At 29.1% G+C, this 13,087-nt stretch overlaps 1 pseudogene across 1 annotated transcript; it reads right to left on the bottom strand.

Annotated features, from left to right (window-relative positions):
• Positions 1-3,788, bottom strand: LOC143529320 (thermospermine synthase ACAULIS5-like; annotated as a pseudogene). Its single transcript, XR_013134632.1, has 9 exons — positions 3,565-3,788; positions 3,372-3,466; positions 2,211-2,313; positions 2,000-2,088; positions 1,748-1,904; positions 921-996; positions 770-828; positions 527-663; positions 1-433 (listed from the first exon to the last, which is right to left on the bottom strand). The product of XR_013134632.1 is annotated as a thermospermine synthase ACAULIS5-like (transcript).
• Between the last annotated feature and the right edge of the window lie 9,299 nt (positions 3,789-13,087).

A 13,087-nucleotide genomic window follows, 5' to 3' on the forward strand; every position in this document is an offset into this window, starting at 1 on the left:
ACACACTCATAAGCTCTCTGATCATTTTGCTTTTATTTAAATTGTTATAACTTTTTATTTATGTTTTTAACTTTATTGTTAGAAAAGTTGTTTATATTAAGTTCTTTAATTATTTGTGTGTAGTTAAATTGTTTATTCATTTGTTTGTGAAAAAATTTGAATTCGGTTGAATTCAACATTGAAAGAAAATCCACTCTATGCCCGTTACTCTTCTCCGTAATCTGTTGTTTAGCAACCCATATTTTGCCCCAATTAAAACTTAAATTTGTATCAACAATTATAAATTCACGATTCTTTTTGCCAATGTTTTACATCTTAAATTTGTTCTTGAATTAAAGAAGAGTACTTTTAAATATTTTCCTTCTTCCCAACTCCTTGGCCATGAATGAACCTTGCATTGTCCTCGGTGTACACATGAGTTTCATTTTTCAACCTGAAAACAACAGAAGCAAACAATATGTACAATTTAGTTTATATAAATAGTATGATTAGTATATATATATATAGTAAGACGTCATTAACTCACGAGGATGAAACCATCTTGTTAAGAACTGTTAAGGAGTAGAATGAAGCACCATCTAAATACAATAACTCTCCATTGATCGTTTCTCGTATTTTCTTGTCCATTTTCTCTTCCTCGATACAAAACGGCGAGTCTGACGCCTATACGTAACAAGAATTAAGTCATTTTCATCAACTTGGATCACCAAAAAGACAACATACAAATGTTGACAATTAAGGATATTTTGGAAAACATAAAACTAATTACCATAACCCATCCCCATTCATCAGCAAAAGAAGGCACATGGGTCGTGTATGCAACCACATCTGGACCAAATATATATATGATGGCCAACAAATTAAAGGTTTAGTTATTGTTTTGTTTAACTTATGAATCAATTTAAATTTTTAATTCTTACATTTGAAGACTTGCTTGATGGTGTTGTATATTGATGAAAATACTTCTTGGTGAGTGAACACCCCTGCTGGTCCAGCCTGCATCAATCACTAGCTACTTAACTAGCCATATTCAGCTTAAAATAAATTATCGTTTGTTTCTTTATAACGAGAAAAACTTTGTGTATTTTATAATAATAATAATAATAATAATAATAATACCTTTCCTAGATATATGTTAAATAAATTTTTTCATCAGTTATTGTTACCATCAATGTTTTAATTAAAACCGTTACATACCGGCCGGTTGAACCGGTTATATCGGGTTTTGATAAGACAACTGGTATTTAGAGACCGGTGTTTTTGGGCGGTTTGCTAAAGCATCGCACCGCCGATTTTTTTAAAAATACAAGTTTAAACCGAAGAGATTTTAATTTTTTTTTGCGGCCCATATTTTTTAAAAATGACTTTTAACCTGACGGATAAATTTGAAACGAGTAAACACAGTAAACGATTATCCGTTAGTTAACAGATTTTGAATCTTTCAAATCAAGGTTGGTTTCTTACTTTCTTTACATAATTTAATTGATTAATTTTGTATACAAAGTACCAACCTGCTATTTGACTCGATCATTGTTCATGCGTGATGTTTATTAATGTACTTTTGGGTTATTTTTTGAGTTGAGTTTGTATTTACGTGGAACATGGATATATATTCATCCCGGTTGTACCGTTTTTAAACCAAATCCGTACGAGTAAAATACCGGTTTTTAGAACATTCGTTTCTGTAATCATTGTAGATATTTTCATGTATACATATCATTTTGTTTTTGTGATAATAGGAAATGACCTGAGTGACAAAGATTCCATGGGGATTAAGCTTATGTTTAAGAATATGTTGATAAAAAGACATTGTGTAGAGATGATAGCATGGGCCTCCTTCAAGTGGATCAGCCAAGTCTCCAACTATGATATCAAATGTCTCTTTCCTCTCCTCCAGTTCAACCCTTTTTTAACCAAAAATATTTACAATTATATAAAGTCAACGAAGACTAAAAGTCAAAGTCAAAAGGAAAAAAAATTTAATGAAAAGGTTACGTACTTGGCATCATTGATGACGAGCTCAAGCAAGTTGTTACCAAATGCTTATTTATTTGTCGTGAGGTGTTCTCGACAGAATGCAACTACCTCCTGCGTATGCATTATGCATGCGTACGACCATATTATATTTTATTATATTATATTATATTATATTATAAATAAACATGCTTGGTGGTTGTACTTAATTTATGCCAAATTATTAATTAACAAACCTCGTCAATATCACACATGGTGACTTTTTCAATTGACTTGTGCTTTAGTGCTTCCCTTGCGGTAGACCCTTCACCACCTCCCATTATGAACACTGATTTTGGGCTGCATATTAGAGTTTGAATATATTATAAAACCACACTTTGAATAGGTGTTACAATGGGTATAAATATAATATACAAGAGCTTAACTTTAGAAATACAATAAATACAAATATATAAAATGCATAAGTTATGGAGATAATTTCTCCATCTTTAAGTAGCCATGATTCTTGGGATTGATATGATTATCATCTTTAATACTGCATTGCAACGTCATCTCTAAGGGTGAGCAATTCGCGGTTCCGAATCGCGGAGCCAGAACCGAACCGCAAGATTCGAACCGTATTATTGTATTTCGGGTCTAGTTCTGGTTCTTAAATTTAGGTGAAAACGGTTCCCGGTTAGAACTGGCGGTTCCAGTTATAGAACCGCTAGAACCGGGTTAGGTTTAAACTTTGAAGATTATATTTAAAATCCTATATATTTAGTAGGCTTTCCAACTATGTACTAGCGACCATCCACGTTCTCACTTTCTCGGTTATACAATCCCTTAACGATAATCATATTCCATTGCCCTAAATTTGTTTTAAGATATAGTTGTTTTTTTAACATTTTGAGTCATTCTAATCTATTTTGAATCCCTCCATTAAAATATCATATGTTGATACGATAATGTCTTATGTTCCGAATTATAGCTTTGTATTTTGCACATTCTAATAGTTTAAATTTAGATGTTTAATTAAAAACCGGTTCCGGCAAAAATCGTTTACACAAGAACCGTTTAACTCGGTTCTGAACCGGACCGGAACCGTTAAAATGCGGTCTGGTTCCGGTTCTTATATGTAGCATTTAATGGTTCCGGTTCGGTTCCATTACAGTCCGGTTCCGTTCGGTTCTGAGCCGTTGCACAGCCCTAGATCTCCGACTTTAAATACAAAGATCAAGTTTCTGCAATTTTAATTAAGATTCTTTTAATCGAGTTGAGTTTTGTGTGAAATATACATTTTATTTTGAAATAGTTTTAAGATTAACTATTTTATGCTTTCATACTAATATATAAACAAAAGGACTAATCTATTGTGTTAAATGAAATGAAACTAGAAGGGTTGAAATGAGGTTTACTATGGGTGAGACAGTAGAGAAGGATGGATTAAGCATTCATGGTAGATGAACTCGTCACGTTCTGCGCTCTGCATCTTCCCATCAATTACCAACGCCTACATATTTTTTACAAACTTAATAGATATTAATATCGGTATTTGATACCTTGTACGTTTAAGCTAGCTAGCTCTCAACTCGAAAATATTCATAATACCTTTCCGAAGCGCTTTGTGTCCAAAAGAACGATTTCTTGGTACTCACTGATCCCCTTATGTAACACACTTTAAAACGGGAAAATAGTGTAAAAAAACCAAAACTTATGTATGTGTAAATCGTTAGAATCAAGATGATAATGTTTATAAACTTAACCAATCCATTTCATATTCTAACGTGTTAAACGGTTGATATGAAATAAACAAACAACTCTAATAGAGTAGTAGTTAGTGAGATATATACCAAACCTGTTCAATGCAAAAGACCATTTAAGATCATCATCGATTACTTCTTCAAACCACGAATCGTCAAGATCATTGACGTCCCTTGGTGCGGTACCACTAGATTCATGGTAGTTATCGGATATAGAGAACATAACAGCTTCACCCATGGTGTGTTTTTAACAATTAAAAGTTTGAGTATAATGTGGAGTTGGTTTGATGTGGTTTCTTGCAAAAATATGGTTTGATGTGGTTTCTTGCAAAAATATGCTACCTTTTATAGTGTAGGAGTCATAGCCGCCAGCTTTCTTGAGCATAATAAATTATTACTAATTTCATTACTTTTTTATTTTACGATATTATTGATATTCGTACTTGTACAACTTATTAAATCATGCAGTGTGTCCGCAAGTGGAGACAAATCGTACTCATGCACTAGTTATACCAATCAATCGACTTAAAATTCAATCTATTTTCAAACTACATCAACTGAAATTTATACCAATAATTGTGTACCTAAAAATGTGCTGTTAATTATATATCAAGAATTATAGAGATATATCATGAATCATGAATGTCATTTAATACATCATGAACAATAATTGAATGTGATTGTTCAATCCAGATAAGATTGTTCATGCCATCATATTGGGCCTAATTAGTTTTGGCATAAGTTGCGATTTAACAACACACCAACATAGTTCTGAAATTGCTATACAACAAAAGAAACAAAAACAAAAAAAGAAAACGTAATTTAGGGATAAGGTTTTTCCCCAATATATTATGATTTTTTTGGACATTCGTTTTATGCTCTTTTGAGATTTTTTGGAGCTTAATAACTTAAAACAAAGATAGAAGGGTAAATTCATTTTAATTTTCTTTTTATAACAGTTCATTTCCCTTGAGTAACATTATCACCAAGACTTGCCCAGTAATAATATGATGAAATATTTACCATAAGTTCCACTAAATTTACTCAATCTTTCTTTTTTTCTCTTTAAGGTCATTAAAGTTTCATTTGACGTTCCATTCTAATTAATTAGCAGGTTTCGAGGTTACATTGATGATATATTAGAGCATTCAAAGCCAATAATTTGAACTAAAGTTAAAGATGATCAATGGTTTGAACTCAATCAACTATAAATCTTAAATATATATAAACAAAACTTTTAAAAGCTCTTCGGTTGTTTCTCACATCTTCCTAAACCACCAGATTGCTTTATATGCAAATTGAGGTTTCTCATGCATTTGACTCAAATTCACGGGCATGAGTCTCACCAAATCCAGATAACCCTTAAACGGTTTATATATAACATCCCAAAAAATAAAAAATTAATCCACTAAGTATTTCCGATTTAAAAAAATAAGAAATATATTATGTATAATTAAAAAACAATTTTATAGTAAAAAAAAGAAGCGGATCATGAGTCTCACCAAACTGATCAGATAGCTTTTAAAGCGGGTTACAACATCTAATTTATTTTTGAAACCCTTTTACAATAAATAAAATTAAAATCCAAAAAAATATAAATATTAGAAACGAATAATGTAAAACAACCTTCGTATACATGTGATAAAAGCTATATAATTACCTACTTTGGTTAATATTCTACAAACACCAATAGTCCAACACAGTGAGAAAGGGAGAAAAGTCAAAAGCTAACAGGATAAGAGAAAACAAGGAACCCCAATTGGCACCTCAACGATAATAAATGAGTTACTTCCATTTTACATGAACCTTAATGAGCCAAACTGGAAATAAATATTAAATTAACAAATTTTGAAACATAAATTTTAAGAATGGAAAGTATTATTTTACTATTATAAATGTGTTAAAAATGGTGAGGATTAATGTAGGAGTGACAAGTGACAAAACTTGTAGTCTTTTATTAAAGAGTATAGATATAGATTTCATTAAATAAATATTAGAAACAAAAAATATAAAAAAAAACTCCCATAATATGGGGGATAAAACCAAATGTGTGTGTGTGTATAGAAACAAGATCAAATACATTTTATTCTTAACATGAAAATAGTGTGAACCAATTTGTTGTTATCATTAGGTTTATTTTTATAGGTGTTTGCTACTATTCTTAACATGAAAATAGTGAGAACCAATTTAATTTTCGATTATAAGACGTTATAAGTATTTGCTTATTTGTATTTTTTTATTATTAGATTTTTTTGTTGTTGTTATAAGTATTTGATGTTATTATTTTGTTTTTGATTTTGATTATTTTGTTGTAATTTTTAGGTTTTTTACTTTGTTATTATATATCTTTGTTTATGTAGATTGATATTTCAGTTGGTATTATTTCTTACGTTCTAATTTTTTATAAATTAGTATATTTTCTACATTCTCATGTTAAGATTAAAATGTATATGAACTTTTCCCTATATATATATATATATATATAAACGAAAGCTCCCTAAATTATCTTAAGCCACCAGATTGATTTATTCTTAAATGAAGGTTTCTCATGCATTTGACCCGAATTCACGGATATGAGTCTCACCAAACCATATAGCCCTTAAACGGGTTATAACATCTCATTATATTAAAAAAACTAATTTTAAAGCCCGTATAAAACACATGATGATCTAAATAATTAAGTTACAAATAAAACAACATATAATGTATATAGAAAATTGTATTACATCTAACTTGTATCATTATACATAAAGTTATTTTATTTATATCACAAAATGATTTTTTCCAAAAAAAATTGAACTTAATAAAAAAAATAATGCACGTGAAAAACATACCCAACAACACTTCATCTATTGAAAATTTATTCTCAGTAACATATAAGTATAATTGAAAGAAATTTTTTTATTAACCAATTTTGAAGAATATTTCCATATAATAATAGTTTTGAGCTATACTATGAAAAATATTTTGATAAGTTTGAGTGGCTTCTCTACTTTGCCAATTGACAAAAAAATATCAAGTTAACACAGTTCAATTTTGTGAATGTTTTGCTTCACTTGAGCATAACTTTTGAGCCAAATGTAGTTAATTTGTATCAAACTGTCAAACCCCGACCAAAGGCGGCGGAACATGTCGGGGTGCAACGATTGCTCATAAACGCATGACACTATTTAAAGCGACAATATTTAACAAACTCATTTCATTTCACAACATCGAAAATGTCACATAACCGAATATTCATAAGTCAAATACAACAAAATATAGCAAATCAAATATTGTTCATTTTTGCTAATATCCTAACAGTATTTGTGACGTTTTCTTCACCGAACTTCAAAATCAACCTAGATGCAAACCTGTAACATTTCATAAAATAAAGTTTATCAACACAAAGGTTGGTGAGCAATTCATAAGTTTGAACAATAGATATATAGTATGAAAAGCCACAAATCTAGTATACAAGACCATAAATAAAAGCAACAACTTGGATAAAGTGACAATCGCTAATAGAATTACGTTAGCGCGACCTAGCTACAAGGGATTGCCAAGTAGTCTAGGATTTAATAGAATATCGTTAATTGAATTACGTTAACGACACCTTGCTATAAGGGGATGCCAAGTAGTCTAGGATTTATAGATTCCACCAACCGAAAGCGATAAACACATAGGCATATAAGCATAGAACACCAAATCGAGCAATTATTCAAGTAAAGTATACAACAACGTTTGTGGTTTAAGACTCAAGTATAAAGTATTTTATTTGAATAAGTATGAAATGTCACCCCAAAACAAAAGATAGAAAACGAGGTATGAAGTTACTCACGTTCATGTATAAAACTTGATTGGTAAAAGATGAATAACCGGATGGATGAAGTTTAACGAGCAAGGCCTAAATGACAATAAAATATTGGATTTAGAATGGTTGTCTTGAAGATCTTTAAATAAAATAATTGTCGCAAAAAGTAAACAATTAAAGTTCAAGGTTTAAAATGTAACTATTTAAGAATTTATAATAACAATCCTTTAAAAATGTAAGTTTGCTCGAAACCGGGTTAAAGTATCTAACCTTAATATTTACTTAACCAATGTTAAGTAATAAGGTGGGAAAAATGCTAAAATGCAAGTTTCTTTGGGACAAAGATACTAAAACGGGTTTTTAACGAGTGTTCGGGTTGTCGATTCAGGTCTTGACAAATGTTCAAACCCAAAGTCAACTTTCCAACATATTAATTGTTATGAGATAACTCATTAAAATATACTAACACTTAACCAAGTATGTAGATCTATTGTTTAGAACTAATAATGCACGTTAAGCGAGTGTTCGGTTTTGTCGGTCCAAATTATGTGATGAGATCAAGTTGGATCCAACAATTCCAGGTACTTAAGAAAATAATTAAAATCAGTTTGTAAACTATTTTTAAAGAAATATACAAGTCTTTATAGCTAAAAACACACTTGTGTGTCTTAAGCGAGTAAAAGTCGATATAGTTCGGTTTGGTTCGGTCTCCATCTCACAAATAGTTCATAGATGGTTTCTACATGCCCAAATATCATAGAACTTGTATATTGGTTTATAAATGAAGAAAACTTAAATTTTATAACTAAAAAGTTAACTACAAGTCTTTTAAGCAAAAGTTTGGGTTTAGTTCGGTTTTCATCTCCCAACGAGTTCATAGATGGATTCCATATTCTTAATATCAAAGAACTTTTAAAAATGATTTTTGAAACTCAAATCTAGCAATAAACATGTTTAAACAACTATTTTAACCAAACTAGTAAACAAAAGTTCGGTTTCCGGTTTAGACTAGTTTCGGTTAAACCGAGGTTAGTCTTATACAAACCCACACCATGGAACTTGTAAATAAGATGAAAAAACTAAAAGGGTTAGAATTTATTCATAAGTGATATGTATAATAAGTTATGTGTGTGTATATATATATCAAGAACACGAAGTCCTCCATGAAGCATTGCCTTATGACATTTGAAACTTAACCAACCGGAGTCAGTGAAGTAACAAATAAAGGAAACAAGGGGTGTGTATTATATATATGTTGTACCACCATATTCAAGTGTTAGTAATATTAGATGAACAAGTTAAAATGAAAGACTATAGTTAGTTGACCTTAAGAAATCAAAATAACAAAATGTTAAAGATGAATACTTGGATTTGAGAGAGATTTTGGAGAAGATGAACAACCAAAATGGTGTATGGAGCCTTGCTTTTATAATGGTAAGAGTATGGTTCATACAAATAGGGTAAAGATTCATGTGATGGTTGAAATGGTCAAACAAGTTTTTGGTAAATGGCAATAATAGTCCCCAAAGTTTGGTTTAAGTCATTTTAAGGAGTTTTAAGGACCAAAAAGAATGTTTTCAAGATCCAACAAGTGTAAAACAATATTGTAACATAAAATCCATCATTTTGATTATATTATAAGCTTTGGTTTACAAAATGGGCTGGTTTACATGATAAACGAATACAAAAACGAATACAAACGAGACCCGAAATTGACGAATGTCACACAAACGATTACCAACTTTTAACATGTAATAATCAAATTTAAGTTAAAAAAAAACCCAAAGCAATCTTTGGTAAAAAAAAATCAAATAAACTAAATATGATAAACTTATTATATTTGAAAGTGATTGGTATATACTATCCTTATAATTTAACATATTTATGTATAGTTTATTAAATTAACCAAAAAAATAAATAGATAGATTTGAATCATATATATAATTTGTAAATTTATATGACAATGTACAAAAAAACCAATAGATAAATGGATTTATTTTATGGATCAACTTTTAAACTTATATTTATAGTTTATTAATTAAAAAAATTAATTCGTAAATTGAAAGCATATTAAAGTTTTTTTTGTTTTTTTTATTTTCAATCTTCAACAATATACATACATAGTATAATATGTTAATGATAGCATTTATAATTATATTATTTTCAATATTTAACAAACACGGTTTTTTATTGATTTATGGATTTCACCAAGTATGTTGTGAAATATATTATAACAATGTATAGTAGTATAATATGTAAATATTTATTTATTTTTATAAAAGCGTATATATATAATATAAATAGAGTTTATATTATAACATGGGTCTCACTAAACCCAAATAGCTTTTAAACCAACTATAACATCTCATTTATTTATAAAACCCTTTTATCATAAAATTCTAAGTATATTATTAACCTCCTTATAATAAATAAAACTAAAATTCAATATATATATATATATATATATAAATATTATAAACGAATAATGTAAAATATCATAAGAGGATGTAAATAAATTACAACACATGTTGAGCGCAAATAAAAACTATAGAACTAAGTATCTGAATCTTAAATATATATATATAAACGAAACCTTTAAAAACTCTCTGGTTGCTTCTTACATTCTCTCAAGGCAACATATTGTTTTATCTGTAAATGAAGACTTCTCATGCATTTGACTGAATTCACGAGTATTAGTCTCACCAAACTCAGATAACCTTAAACGGGTTATAACTTCTCATTTATTTGTGAAACCATTTAATTATCAAATCCTAAGTATATTATAACTTCCTTACAGTAAATTTTATAAAAATCTAAAAAATATATATAAATATTAAAAACGGATAATGTAAAACACCATAATACGGAGGATAAAAACTGGTTCTTTATAAATTAAAATTTTTGCTAATATATGATTACTCTAAATTCCCAACAGATGGTTTCGTAAAGAAAACGATGGTTGATTTCCGCTATTATTCTTTGGGTGTCGTCGAAGTTTCGTCGACCAAAGTCTGGTAGTGGCTAGGGAAGACAACTGGAAATGTAGAAGCGGAGGCGACCGAATGATTAACGCTAGGGGTGTTCGTCGGGTTCGTTTTTCAAGTTCTTCGGGTTTCAAATTTTTAAATCTTAACTCGAAACCCAACCTGAATCTCTCACAAGTTTTTTGGGTTCGGGTAATTCGGGTTTGGGTTTTTTCGGGTTGGGTTTATCGGGTTTCGAGAATTCTAGAAAACAAAACAAAAAACAAAAATAACTAAATAAATAAGTACAATGCTAAAATTACAACATATTATTATTTGCTCGTAAGCAAATAATAAAATAATAAACCAACATAACTTAATAAAACAATTCAAAAGAAGAGTAAAACTAACTCGAACCATAATCTTCTTCAATCAAGCGTGATTTGGTTGTTTGATTACGATTGCTATAAGTAATAAACAGAATATATAAATTACCAATAAACAGTCGATCTATAATAGTTGCAATGACAACAAGCGACTGTGACCAGATTCTGATAACGTTAGTGGCTAAGACTAAGCATATTATACCTAAAAATATATTTAATTTCAAAACTAAAAGTTTATTCGGGTTGACCCGAAACTTAAAAATCAAACCCGAGAATCAACCTAAATTACTTAGGTTCGGGTTCGGGTTAGTCTTTTCTCATATTCAGGTTTTTGGGTCGGGTTAGTTCGGGTTCGGGTTAGTTTGGGTATGTGTTTTCTCAGGTTGGATTTTGGGTTTTGGTTAAAGTGACAGCCCTAATTAATGCTAGCTACAATGAGTTGGTTTAAGAGTTATCATAAGTTTTTTTTTAGTCCATAAGGTTTTATCACACTTTCATCTAATTAGGTAAAATAACAAAAATACTCATAAGTTAACATTAAAAAAATAGACGATCTTACAGATATAGATGGAAATGCAATAGTTATATTGAACTATTAATAAACTAGATTAGAGACCCGTGTACAACACGGGTTTAACAAAATTAATTTTATAAACATTTGAAATATAAATAAAAATAGTATTGATAAACAAATTTGAGTATTAAACATAAAAGGTACAAACATAAATTCTGGTTAAATAATATATATTTTTTTAATAATACATTTATCAGAAAACATGCAAAATATTAAATGATCGAACACAAAATAAATGTTTGTTAAAAAATTAAGTGTGAATAATAAATACAATAATGCATATTCAACCCAGGTCTAAAATATTTAAATAGTTGGTCTTCCAAAATTGAACCGTACTTCGACCCTTAAAAGTTGGTGCAATTTTTAGATCTGTTTGCCAACGAAAGATTTTATGGGCATTCTTCACATGCTTGAGTTTTGCGTTGTTGTTAGGTATTGCGGGCTTATAAATAAAGTAGCATGAATTCTCTTGGAGATGTTCTTCAAACTTAGAAAAGTAAGGTTTGAACACGCTTACTTGGATCTTCATTCCCTGAAAGTTTAACCTAGTTGTCATAGCTGAATATTAAATAAATAAAAAATCATGTTAAATATTTTATATTTAGCTCCTCATTATTAAAATCATTTCAATTTTCCAAATTTCATTAGCACATTTGTTGTTTCGTTTTATTTGCTGTCTCTCAATTTAATCAAAAAAGTTTTTTGGCTCCATTACGCATTAGAGACATTGATAGAAGTATTAATTACATAATTTGTTGTGTATGGTAATTAATAAAATATTACTGAATATGATGATCAATGCAGGAAAACAGAAAAACATACTTGGATGGTAAAAACGTTTTAATATATTTTTTTGTTATCACTTTATGATATTTATAACATTATAGAATTATGAATCATTTAATGAGTTAATCGGTAATTTGGAAACAGAACAATTATTTTTAGTATGAATCAATCAATATATTTTTAAAGGATTACATGTAATTTAAAAAAATATCGTTAATTTGATTAAAATGTCAAAAATATGCAATTAACATAAATACTTGAATTTTAAAATTCAAATATAATATGAGGTGTAATTAGCAATATTTAAATCTTTGTTAAATCTTTTTAATTTAGAGAAGTATAATTATGGCGTAAATTACGGAAATAACATAATTGGGAGTTTATGTTTAAATAAGTAAGATATATTGTATGTTTAATTTAATTGACTCTAATTAATGAGTAGAATGACAAAATACTAAATTATAATAGCTATTTATATATGGTATATATTCTGTTAATTGGGTCGGGTATGGATATGAACCGAATTTGTAAAATGAGTGTGGTGGGAGGCGGGAAATTGAGAGAAATGGTGGGCTAGATAGAGGATATGTGGCATAAGGAAACCTTTATTTATTAATTAGTATAGATTTAAAGGAAAAAAAGGTGGATGCCTATTCTAGAGCATCGTGCTTTAACCGCAAAACCAATTCCTTAAAAGAATTTTCCTTTTTGTGATAGTTTACATACCTTCTTATACACGTTGAAGCCGAAAGTGTTTGTTTTAAGTACTATTCTATTTAAAGTGATCTTAACATAAAATTTAACCTTTATTCATTTTACCTATATATTTCACGTGTCAAGTTTATGACATGATGCTTTTATCAGCTTTT

The sequence above is a fragment of the Bidens hawaiensis genome, unplaced genomic scaffold, assembly GCF_021521415.1.
Source record: "Bidens hawaiensis isolate Kalapana, Puna unplaced genomic scaffold, B.hawaiensis_p1.1 tig00008535_1, whole genome shotgun sequence".
Lineage (NCBI taxonomy): Eukaryota > Viridiplantae > Streptophyta > Magnoliopsida > Asterales > Asteraceae > Bidens > Bidens hawaiensis.